The following is a 13,641-nucleotide window of genomic DNA, read 5'->3' as shown; positions in this document are numbered from 1 at the left end:
CATTAAGGGGGCTTTTGACGTCCTTGTTGACGTCCTTTCAGACAAACTCCACGAGTGTTGGCTTTCACCAATACTAAATAACTATTTGTACAACTTGTTGTCTGAGAAACATATGAGTTTTTCTCATGGAAACTCAACAACTTCAAGAATTAGTTACATGGGTCTCCCCCAGGGCTCATGTTTAAGTCCCCTTCTTTACAATTTTTATGTTAAAGACATCGATCGACATCATCGACAAGACATCGACATGCTCGTTAAGACAGCTTGCGGATGACGCTGTTGTCTCCTTTACAGGAACAGGGGCGGGCGATCTGCGAGGACCATTGCAAGATACTCTGGACAATTTGTCTACTTGGGCTTTGAAGCTGGGTATCGAATTCTCTCCGGAGAAAACTGAGCTGATTGTCTTTTCTAGGAAGCATACGCCAGCAAAATTAAAGCTTCATCTTAGGGGTAAGAAAATCTCTCAAGGCATTTCACATAAATACTTAGGGGTCTGGTTCGACTCGAAAGGCACCTGGGGAATGCACATTAGACATCTGTATCAGAAATGCTAACAAAGAATTAACTCCATGCGGACAGCTACCGGTACGTGGTGGAGAGCCCACCCGGAAGATCTGATAAAGCTATATCGTACAACGATCTTGTCGGTTATCGAATGCGGTAGTTTTTGTTTTCAAGCCGCCGCGAAAACTCATATATTGAAGCTCGAACGCATTCAATATCGTTGCTTCCGCATCGCGCTAGACTGTATGAACTCGACTCATACAATGAGTTTGGAGGTACTCGCGGGAGTACTTCCTTTATCAGATCGCATCGCGGAAATATCGTTCAGATTCTTCATTCGGTGTGAGGTTTTAAATCCATTGGTTATTGAGAATTTTGAGAAGCTAATCGAACGAAACTTCCAATCAAAATTTGTGACATTGTACTACTGGTACATGAGCCTGGAGATTGGCCCTTCTTCGAATGTTCTCAACCGTGGTTGCATCTTAGACTCCTCCAGTTCTTCTGTAGTTTTTGATCTGACCATGAGAGAAGAGATCCATGGAATTCCAGATCCTCTCCGAATGGAGTGTATACCACCAATTTTCACAAGTAAATACAGCCATGTCAGTTGCGTCAAAACGTTTTTCACCGACGGGTCAAAAATAAATGAATCCACTGGATTTGGTGTCTTCAACGAATTACATAGCGCCGCTCGAAAACTCCAAAATTCTTGTTTCGTATAGGTTGCAGAATTAGCAGCTATACACTACGCATACACTATACACGAATTGCCTCTCTTCTCTCTGATCAATACTTCATTTTTACGGATAGTCTCAGCTCAATAGAGGCTATACGTTCAATGAGGCCGGTACAGCACTCACCGTATTTCCTGAGCGAAATACGATCCATATTGAGTGCTCTATCGAATCGCTTTTACACTATCACTTTGGTATGGGTCCCTTCACATTGCTCGATCCCGGGTGATGAGAGAGCGGACTCACTTGCCAAAGTGGGTGCTATGGAAGGTGATATATACGAGCGTCAAATCACCTTTAACGATGTTTTTTCAATTTCTCATCAACAGGCCTTGCTCAACAGAGTGCGTGTTGGCTCTTGTTTCGGACGGCAGAACGATCGCGCGATTTGCGGAAATTTTGTGTTTTGCATTGCGCGGCCGGTAATAAAGTTAATTAGTTCAGTGCGTGTTGGCTCTTGTTTCGGACGGCAGAACGATCGCGCGATTTGCGGAAATTTTGTGTTTTGCATTGCGCGGCCGGTAATAAAATTAATTAGTTCAGTGTGTGTTGGCTCTTGTTTCGGACGGCAGAACGATCGCGCGATTTGCCGAAATTTTGTGTTTTGTTTTGTTTTTCCCTTAGGACGGTTCGTAAGTAAATTGATGAATATATTTTATTATTTTTACAGCATATACTGTTATTGACAAACGCTCTATATTGTCGAATAGAGCTTCCTATTATTCACCTTTCCCACTAACACAAATTTTCCTTCCCGAGACATCTATGAAGGTAGTATGGGTTCCCTGCATCTTCACTAGTAGATGTTGAACTAACATTCCTTCCCTTCCTTCCGTGATTGTAAGGACGTGGCCAGGTATACAACTGCTACTGTATAGGAAAAGGTACTAATCCCAAGTACCAATTTACGACAACATACAGTAGATTGCTCAATTCAAGCTCTGTCTGGTAAGAGGGCGGGTGTCGCGGGAGAGGGTTCTCTTCGTCGACTTCCCCTCATTTGAATGAAGGTGACAGACAGGGAGTTTCTTTGCAGTTTATCACCTCAGAATGCAAGTTCGCATTGTTTTCTTTCGTTCTGAAGTGATAAACCAAATAGAGATCTGCTGCTTGTCACTTTTGTTTAAGGAGGGGTCGACGGGGAGAGTCTTCTCTTGCGACATTCGCCGTTATTCCGGATGGAGCTTGAATTGAGCATTGTATAGCCACCCACGATTTGTACAATCACATATGCTATGCTATGCTATGCTATGCTAACAGGCCTTGCTCAACAGGCAACAAAAATGGGATGAAGGAGATTTGGGTAGGTGGTTACATTCCATTCTCCCGCAGGTCTCGAAAAGACCTTGGTTCAAGGGGTTGGACCTTAGCCGAGACTTTATTAAGGTAATGTGTCATTTTCGGCAGTCACCAGTGAGCCCAAGTACACAAATTCTTCTAACACCTCGATTTCGTCACCACCGATGCAAACTCGCGGTGGGTGGCTCACATTGTCTTCTCTTGAACCTCTTCCTATCATGTACTTCGTCTTCGATGTGTTGATGACTAGTCCGATTCGCTTGGCTTTCCTCTTCAGTCTGATGTAGGCTTCCTCCATCTTCTCAAAGTTACGTGCCATAATATCTATGTCGTCGGCGAAGCCAAATAGCTGGACGGACTTATTGAAAATTATACCACTCGTGTTAATCCCTGCTCTTCGTATTACCTCTTGCAAAGCGATGTTGAATAGCAGACACGAAAGACCATCACCTTGCCGTAACTCTCTGCGGGTTTCGAAGGGACTCGAGAATGCCCCTGAAACTCGAACTACGCACATCATCCGATCCATCGTCGCTTTGATCAACCGTGTCAGTTTATCCGGGAATCCGTGTTCTTGCATTAGCTGCCATAGCTGGTCCCGATCGATTGTATCATATGCGGCTTTGAAGTCGATGAATAAATGATGTGTGGGCACGTTGTATTCGCGGAATTTCTGCAGTACTGGCGAAAGGTGAACACCTAGTCCGTGGTGGAGCGTTCGCCCATAAAACCCGCCTGGTACTGCCCCACGAACTCTCGTGCAATTGGTGCTAGTCGACGGCATAAAATTTGGGAGAGTACGTTGTAGGCGGCGTTCAGCAATGTGATTGCGCGGTAGTTGCTACTATCCAGTTTATCGCCCTTTTTGTAGATGGGACACACACGGGGATGACAAGCTACGCCATCTTTGTCACATCTTTTCTGAATCACCAATACGAGTGCACTGCGAATGCAACATAAACAATTGCGAGGGTGAAAATGATATAAAACGAACAAATGCATAGACAGTACCTTGTTGGCGCGACTGGTACTTCTGATCACCCTATCAAGTTCGTATTGAGAACATGTTGATCTATATGAATGATATAAATAGTATTGTATCGAAGCTGATAGTTTAGGACGGAAGAGTGCAGGAAGCAAAATATAAATTGAAAAAGAATCCGTGGTTTGAAACCTATAAGTGAGTGCGAATAAGAACACTGAAGATTGTGAGTAGTTGAAATCGATATTGTATTTGAATTTATATATTAATAAAACTTTGTAGTTTAAGCTTACCAACAAAAACATCGGGGTTTGTTTGCTCTAAAAATCAGTGTCACCGTCACCGCAACAAACTTAAAAATCTTCAACCTCTGATCGTGCGACGCAGTAAGATGAAGAAAAATCATTATTCGACACCTGGAGTGCATAATAAAGAAGAGAATAATATTCCACTCGAGAATAATCAGCAGATTACGAACATCTTTTCAAACGAATCGGTAAAGCTTCAGTTGGATCATTTGCAAAGGGAACACGCAATCAGGATAAAAGCTATATCCGACCGTGAAGCTATAGATCTGATCCATGAGCGAAAACGGTACAATTTATTGCGATCGCTCTTAAAGTGGAACAAAGGAAACGAATCCCTCGAAGAACCATTGCATCAAAATTCTGATAAGGATGATGACAGGAGCAGATGTAGTAGTGTTTCCCTTCCCAGTACCTTTGAATACAACCCGTCGTCAATTATTCAACCATCTAGACCAAATGGTGATCAACTGACTTCTGAACAAATACATGCTGGGCAGGTTATACCAACAGATTTACCTGTTTTCGAAGGGGACCCAGAAGATTGGCCTGTGTTCTATAGTCAATACAGGAATACTACGTTGGCTTGTGGGTATAGTAATTCAGAGAATCTGGTGAGGCTACAGAGGTGTATCAAGGGGAAAGCATTGGAGTATGTGCGCAGTCGTTTGCTCCTACCCGAACTAGTACCAAAAGTCATAGAAACGTTAAAAATGTTATACGGACGTCCAACTATAATAATAAATTCATTGATAAACAAAATACGCTCTATTCCAGCACCAGAGACAGAGCGACTAGAGACAGTAATCGATTATGGAATGGCAATTCAAAATCTGTTTGACCACCTTACCGCTATGGATCAAACTGCACATCTGCAAAATCCGACCCTGGTGCAGGAGCTAGAAGCAAAACTTCCAGGGGAAATAATGCTACAGTGGATGTGATATAAAAAAAAGCATCAACCATCATCAATTAAAACATTGAATGATTTCATGAATGAGTTGGTAGAAACAGCTTCCGAAGTAACATTCGTAGGATTAGAGTCACGAAACCAACGTCGAATGCAAAGTGGTGGATACAACCCGGAGGAGACATCCCTGGCACAGTACGAAAGTGCAAACAATAGGTACTGTTTCGTTTGTCGGTCCCGGAATCATCGTGTGAAAGATTGCAGCGTATTTCAGTCGTTTGAAATTTGTCGAAGATGGAAAGCAGTAGGAGAACTAAAACTGTGTAGGTGCTGTCTTCATCGTCACACTAGTAAATCATGCCAGGAAGCGTATGAATGTGGAGAAGATCGATGCCAACTACTACACCATCCACTCTTGCACCAATCCTTGGAACCAATAGGGTAATCAGTATGACGCGCTTGAAAAAAAAATGTTGTAAATCTCCATATAATACGTAGAGTTACGGGGGGGACTGTTGGCGCGACTGGTACTTCTGATCACCCTATCAAGTTCGTATTGAGAACATGTTGATCTATATGAATGATATAAATAGTATTGTATCGATGCTGATAGTTTAGGACGGAAGAGTGCTGGAAGCAAAATATAAATTGAAAAAGAATCCGTGGTTTGAAACCTATAAGTGAGTGCGAATAAGAACACTGAAGATTGTGAGTAGTTGAAATCGATATTGTAATTGAATTTATATATTAATAAAACTTTGTAGTTTAAGCACCAACAAAAACATCAGGGTTTGTTTGAGGATAAATTTATCCCCAAAATTAACGAACAGGTAAACATGTCAAAATCCATAGTAAAAAATTGGATGTCGCTCCTCTGGGGACACACGACACCTTCCATCCACTCCTGCGGCAAAACTTCCTCCTCCCAAATCTTGATAATGACTTAGTGCAGCGCTCTAGCCAGTGCCTCACCACCGTGTTTAAATAGCTCTCCTGGTAGTTGGTCAACCTTTGTTGTTCTTCAGCCGGCCAATCTCCTCCTGATACGGAGCCGGTAGAATTATGTCCTGCGCGCGTTCCCCCAGCCCCATCACTATACCGCCATCTTCGTCTGCCACATCGCCATTCAGGTGCTCTTCGTAGTGCTGCCGCCACCTTTGGATTATTAAACATAGAGAAAAGTAATGGACCAAGAATAGATCCTTGAGGGACCTCACTTGATACAGGAATTTTGGCAGATTGAATGTTACCGTAATCAACGTATTGGTATCGATTTGATAAGTAAGACCTTATCAAGTTTACAGAGAATGAATCTAGCATGAAATTTTGTTTTAATTTTCGACATAGGAGACGATGATCAATTGAGTCGAAAGCTTTTTACTAAAATCTAATAGAACCATAACCGTAATCATTTTATTGTCAAGAGCTTCTCTTGTATCATTTTCAATTTTTGTTAATGCAGTAACAGTACTACACGCTTTACGGTAACCAGATTGCAAGGGGCACAATAACTTTTTTTTGTATAAGATAAAGATTTGATTGATTTGAGATAAGCGACTCGAACACTTTAGAGAGAGCACATAGAATGCTTATCGGACGATAGTCATTCTCAAATACATTTTCAAATATCAATTTTACCTATTGGAATAATCTTTGCTATTTTCCAGTCCATTGGAAACTCGGATGTGGTGATACAGCAATTGAAAATATCGGTTGTGTACGGTAGAGTGACGGATAAAGATAATTTAAAGATACGCAACGGAATCTAATCATTGTCAACAGCTTCGCAACCTGCAGACGCGAATTCTGCAAGTAGATCGTCATTAGACACACATCTGAAGAAAAAAATGTGTTACATTCTGTAAAGTAAGTAGTTGTGCAGGCACGTCAAAAACAGTTGGATAGATTCCCCAAGTTTGCTGGTGAAAGGATTGAATAAAAGTTCTTGAACATATGTAAAGCACACACATATTCAGCTTGAAGCTGAAGACGAATTCAAACAACATTTACATTGACATTAAATGTTAATTGGGATGTTTGACAGACTCCACCCCTCGATTAGTCCAGCATCCAACTTGTTCCTTCAACAGCTGCACGAAAACTTAATTTGTTCGATCAACAAAAACGCGGAATAGCGAGATGGAGCTGTATAGGTACAAGCTGCAGTTTAAAAACATCAACATCATAAAACACTTGTTTACATGAACAATTGAAGCGCCAACTTCAGCACCAACCTTCCATCAAAAAATATATGGGGTTTTGTGCAACACTGCAAATGCTCAAACATGTTTGGCCAACCTTGACTCCGCCCCCGACAGCTTAAACCCAAAACCAAACCTCTTTGATTGTTTTCAACCAAGCCACCAACTCGGTCAAACGGTTGCTTGAACATCTTCACGATCAAGCAGAGACAGATCGACAACCTATGCGAAGGAGCCAACGCGAATCCGTGGGGTGACGCCTACAGGATAGTGATGGCCAAGACCAAAGAGAGCTCTTCACCCCCCGAACGGTCCCCGGATAGGTTGGCGAGGATTATCGAGGTACTCTTCCCGTCCCGAGCCACAAGTCTTTGGCCTCCTGCACCGCAAGGCAATACGGGTGCGGCCGAAATGGTGGCTCCGGTGACGAACGAAGAGTTTCTCGTGGTGGCCAAATCCCTGGTAACGAACAAAGCTCCAGGGCCTGATGGAGTTCCGAACAGCGCTCTCAAGACAGCAATCATATCGAACCCGAACATGTTCAGGTTAGCTGTGCAAAGATGCCTAGATGAGTGTAGATTCCCCGAAAGATGGAAAAGACAGAAACTGGTGTTGTTGCCGGGAAGCCGCCGGGTGACCCATCGGCGCATAGACCAATCTGCCTTATAGACACGACGGGCAAGTTGCTAGAGAGGATCATCCTCAACAGGCTGACCCCGTACTCAGAGGGTACGAACGGCCTGTCTAGCAACCAGTTCGGTTTTCGCAAGGGTAAGTCCACGTTGGACGCTATTAACTCGGTGGTAAAGCCTGCCGAGATAGCGATCTAACAGAAAAGGCGAGGTATTCGATACTGTGCGTTAGTGACACTTGATGTGAAGAACGCATTCAACAGCGCAAGCTAGGATGCCATCACGCTCTCGTTACACCGGCTTAGCTTGCCGGTGGGCCAGTACCGGATTATGGAAAGCTATTTCCAGAGCCGTGTACTATTATACGAGACCGATGCAGGTCAGAGAAGCGTACCTATTACCGCACGAGTTTCGCAAGGTTCAATACTGGATCCGGTACTATGGAACCTTATGTATGACGGGGTTCTGAAGCTAAAGTTCCCTCCTGCGTGTTAAGATCGTCGGCTTGGCAGATGACGTAACCTTGGAGGTCTACGGGGAGTCAATTCCCGAGGTAGAACTGACCGCACTAGAGGCCTACAGTTCGCTCAACATAAGACGGAGGTGGTTATCGTCAACAACCGCAAGTCGGTTCAACATGCAGTGGCTCACGTGGGTGATATTGCGATCTTGATACGATCGGAGTTTGAAGCTCCTTGGGGCCGTAATAGACGACAGCCATGTCGACTATGCGTACAAGAGGGCTTCGACTGCTGTTGTGGCATTATCGAGGATGATGTCCAACAGTTCCTAGGTGTGTGCCAGTAGACGTAGGCCAATGGCAGGCGTTGCCATATCTATTCTTGGGTACGGCGGCCCGTCCTGGGCGAGAGCTCTGGGGGAACCAGTTACCTGTGGAAGCTGGAAAGCACGTACTGCTTAATGTGTCTCAGATTGATATCTGCCTACCGCACGATATCACACGATGCAGCTTGCGTGATTGCGAGCATGATGCCAGTCGGGCTGGTCATCCGGAAAGACGAGGAGTGATTCGAGCTACGTGGCACCAGAGGAGCCCACGAACGCATCAGGGTGACTTTGGTTGCCAGATGGCAGCGCGAGTGGGATAACTCTTCTAAAGGTAGGTGGACCTACCGGCTGATACCTAACATATCGAGCTGGGCGGCAATACTTCCACAGGTTTGGGCACGCGGAGTGCCCCGTTTTCCCTGACTCCCCAGGTGTTGACGAAACTGCAGAGCACATACTGTTCGATTTGTTTTCATTATTTCGAGATACGCGGTAGTATCCTTCACCTTCAAAAAGCATTAATATATTGCCTGTTCAATCAATTTTACACATTCAGGTCTTGCCGTCATATTTTTCCTTTACTTTACTGGTACTCTTACATATCTGTAAAACTGAAACCATGCAGAAATATAAGAACTAGAAGTTGTTTAGTTCCTCCGCATCCATCCAGTTGTTATAGTTGATCGCTATTCTTAAGGAGTATTACAGACTGGAATAACATCCCTTTAATCCTAAAATTTTCTTAAAATTAGCCCTTTTCAAATGTTGGTCTAGAATTAATATATTCTCCTACCATAGATCGCATATCACTTACCAAAGTGAATCTATACAAAATATAACAAAACTTACCACTTACCATATCGCAAGACAGAGGAGATATAGAGATGTTCTTGGTCTCTCACCCAACCAACGGATGGCAGACTTTAATACAGCTCTGCATAAGAACCAAACAGAAACTGTATAATAATTTGGTATATACAATTTCGGAAGATTTTAATACAACTTTTGCATGGAAATCTTACAGTTTTGTATTTTTCTAATAAAAAAAAAAGCTTACAGAATTGTATATGCCAAGATTTTATACAATAATTGTCAGATTTGTTTTTTGGGTGTACCTAGCAACGAGAGTCAAACTAACAATCCTTCATTTCTTATATGACTGCAAGGACGTGGCTTGCGCGGTTATTGACTGATAATACGTAAACTACCCAAACGTGTATGTTGAGAATTTACAGCACATCATAAGCCCCATTTACATGGTTCTCTGTACACTTTCGAAAGTTCTAGTCAATCACGGAGTAGCAACTACGAATTGTTCAATCATGAGGCTCACACTCATGTTACAAAAAAAAATATCAATAAATAAATAAATCTTGGTGTATGTACCAGTATGGGTCTCCAGTAGCCTTGCGAGCAAAGGCGTAGGATTGCCAATCCGGAGATGGCGAGTTCGATTCTCAGTTTGGTCTAGGATGTTTTCGGGTTGGAAACATTCGCGACACCCTAGGCATAGTGTATCCATTGTACTTGCCACACAAGATACATACTCATGCAATGGCGGGCATAGAAAGCTCACAAATAATAACTGAAGAAATGGTAATAGAATACTAAGTTGCAAAGCAGGCCGAGTTACAGTTAGAATGTAGAGCCATTGAAGATGAAGAAGTATGTACCAATAGTGAGAACAAATGTTTCACGAGCTCTTGCATACTTGAACAATTATCATTATTTGCTCTTCCTTGCAAATGCACTGAAGTGCATTTCTTATCTAATATATTTCTGAATTTTTGTCCCATACCATACCCCTTCAAGTTCACGTGACTTTTGATAGTAACATATGGGACCAACATTCAAGTATTCAGTCTTATTTGTTCGACGATAGCGTGCATTATTCTACCATTCATGGCTTAGTATACAAGTGATCAGAAACGGTGTAGTCGGTTGCATATTTTTAGCATGATCCTTTCAAATAACATTTGAATTTTTAACCGTTAGTGATATGCGTGGTTCTTGCGATAAAAAAAATCCAAACAGGAAAGAGCTGTATGATAAAATGGGTATGGGTATGATGGTGGGGAATAACTATTTGTATATACCCAGTAACATAAACCCTGTGGTAAAAAAGTTATTCTTGATGGAAACAATTAATGTCTAAATTTAGATTTTGTTTGCGTGCCGATGTCTATTTTATGAACCTGCGATAAATGCAGCGAGATAACAAACGTAGTGCGTTAGATTAGGTATTTCAACGAACATTAACTTTTTTCGCTTATTCATTGGAAACTATTGCCATGTTTGGCAAAAAGGAGGGGAACCAATTACTAAATGAAAGATCTTCAGAAAAAATATTAATGCTTTTTTAGTGGAATGTCTTGAATGAACTGTCTGAGTTTAGTACTTTCCATTTAATTCCACTACGTTATCTTTACAGATATGTATTTCGAATTCAAGTGTGATGCCGTTTTCAGTGTCGCGTACTTGACTCGACTGTTCATAGACATATATTAATATCCCGCATATACTGACACAATATACTGTGTGAAAAAAATATTTGCACAGTGATGGCCCGGATAAACCAGTTAATAAAAAATATTTAATGAAATAAATCAAACGTCACATTCATTTTAGAAAAAAATACAAGTAGGTATGCTTATATGTCTTTACAGCGTTGAGTTTCACAAATAAACAGTCCAGCTCTACCGTCCTGCTTAGTCAAGCATGTTCGACAACTAAGAAGCTTTGTCTAAATGCATTTTTTTCGTGTATTCTAGCGATGTGTGTGGATGTGAGCGTGTATGTGTTGTGTACAAAAAAAAGTGTGCCATACGGGAAAACACCTTTCCAGCCTCTTAAAAACTGATAGTTTTTTTTCCATGTTCGTTTATTTGGTAGGCTCAGGCGTGTATAACACTTTACGGAACCAATGTTTCTTTATGATATATACAATCAATATCATTTAATTTTTCAGTTTGTAAGAGAGGGGTAGAAGCCAGCGTACTCGTGGTGACTCGAGGTTAGTTTACAATGTTTAAGGATGGACGGGGCTAAGGATTTGGGATCAGGGAATTTCAGCTTCTCATCCGGGTATTTGGCGTCAGGGACGATGTGGCGTGTCGTCGTGCTCGAGGAATGGTTCGACTGGGAGCATCTTCCGGATGGCAAGAGCTATGGTGCTCTACGGAACAGAAAACAGAGACTAATCACAAAAAAAACTTTGAAGAAAAAAAAAATAAACTATTAGATTTTGATATCAGAAGCACAAAGAAAACTATAAATGGCCTGCATATAGACCACATCACGATCTCCCAAAACATCTCGAACTTCCCTGAAGGGTTGTTCCTCGGTCCACTAGGGTATCCAATAATTGCTCTCTGGAGACGTCATTTTCCGAGCAGGACCAAACTACGTGTTCGATGTCATCATAACCGGCTCCGCACCTACATAAGTTGCTATCGACAAGGTTTATTCTGTACAGATGTGCGTTTAGTGAATAGTGATTAGACATAAGTCTCGACATCACGCGAATGAAGCCTCGACTTAAGTCCTCACCTCTGAACCACGCTCGCCCAGAAACTTTTGGAACTATAGAAAATAGCCACCGTCCAAGTTCGTTGTGTGTCCAATTTCTTTGCCAACTTTGAAGAGTACTCTGACGGACTAATGGGAAAAACTCGTTGCTCGAGTATTGTCTATCATAAACTTCACCTTCCTGTGCGCCCACCTTTGCCAGCGAGTCTGCCTTCTCATTGCCGTAGATTGAGCAGTGAGATGGGACCCAAACAAAGGTAATCTTGAATGATCTTTCGACCAAAACACGCATCTGCTCTCTTATGTTTGTAAGAAAGTAAGATGCGTGCTTAACAGGTTTCATCGACCGGAGTGCCTCGATAGAACTAAGACTATCCGAGAAGATGAAATAATGGTCTACGGGCTGATTTGAAATTATCCCCAAAGCGAAGTTAATTGCTGCCAGCTCAGCAACATAAACCGAACACGGTTCCTGAAGTTTTCGGAAGGTGGTTGAAGTTACATTGAAAACACCGAAGCCAGTGGATCCGTTGATGCGAGAACCATCAGTAAAATATCTGTTGTTGCAATTGACATGTTCATATTTTTCAGAAAAAAGTGAGGGAATAGATATTTGTCGAAGATGATCTGGTATTCCTTGAATAGCATGTTTCATGGACAGATCGTATACAATTGAGGAACTGTCTTTGGTGAAGTGAACTCGAGGGGGATTATAACACGGAAGACAAAGATCTGATGATATGTAGTTGAGATAAACTCTTAGGAATCTTGAACGACAAGTTAAAGGAGTGACTCCAGCAAGCACCTCCAGGCTCATGTTATGCGTTGAATGCATGCAGCCAAGGGCAATACGCAAACAACGATACTGAATTCGTTCCAATTTGATCAGGTGGCAATCAGCTGCTGAGAGGAAGCAGAAGGAGCCATACTCTAAAACAGAGAGAATAGTCGTTCTATAGAGTTTGATGAGGCCTTCCGGGTGAGCACCCCACCATGTTCCGGAGATAAAACGTAGAAAATGGATCCTTTTTCGGCATTTTTGTATCAAATACTCAATGTGGAGTTTCCAGGTACATTTGGAATCAAACACGACCCCAAGGTATTTAGAAGATAAAGATTGGTTGATGTCATCATTCAACAGCTTGAGTTTCAGTTGAGCAGGATACCGCTTCTTAGTAAACACAACCAACTGAGTTTTTGCGGTGAAAACTCGATCCCTAAATGTCTGGCCCAAACAATCAGATTATTTAGGGTACTTTTGCAATGGTCCTTGCAAGACAGCTGCACACATGGGCGTAGCCAGGATTTTGAGAAGGGGGAGGCGAACTTTTTTGGTCTTCTAAATCGTAGTTTTATAGTAGTTTTATAAAAACACATGAATATTAACACATGAAACCAAATCCAAACCAAATCGAAACAATAATGATTAAAACAATAATGGATTTAAAAATGCGTGATATTTTTAAATAAAGTGAGAAAAATATTAACGAACTTAGTATTCAGAAAGAATATAAAATCGGCTATAACAATTATTATAAAAATCCTGCATTCTTCCATAAGTTTAAGAAAACTAGAACCATACATCTGAATTTCTAAACAAATCCTCTCTGAAATAATATTTATTATAAAATAGGCAGAAAAATCAATATGCAAGCTTTATCCAGGAATTCCTTCGACAATTGCTCCTGGCATTCTATCCGAAATTCTATCAGGGATTCTTAAGGAATGCCTCCAGCAACTTCTTCGGCAGT

Source organism: Armigeres subalbatus, unplaced genomic scaffold (assembly GCF_024139115.2).
Source record: "Armigeres subalbatus isolate Guangzhou_Male unplaced genomic scaffold, GZ_Asu_2 Contig1259, whole genome shotgun sequence".
In the NCBI taxonomy this organism is placed as follows: domain Eukaryota; kingdom Metazoa; phylum Arthropoda; class Insecta; order Diptera; family Culicidae; genus Armigeres; species Armigeres subalbatus.
The sequence above is the reverse complement of the archived record's forward strand: the minus strand, read 5'-3'. Positions refer to the sequence as shown.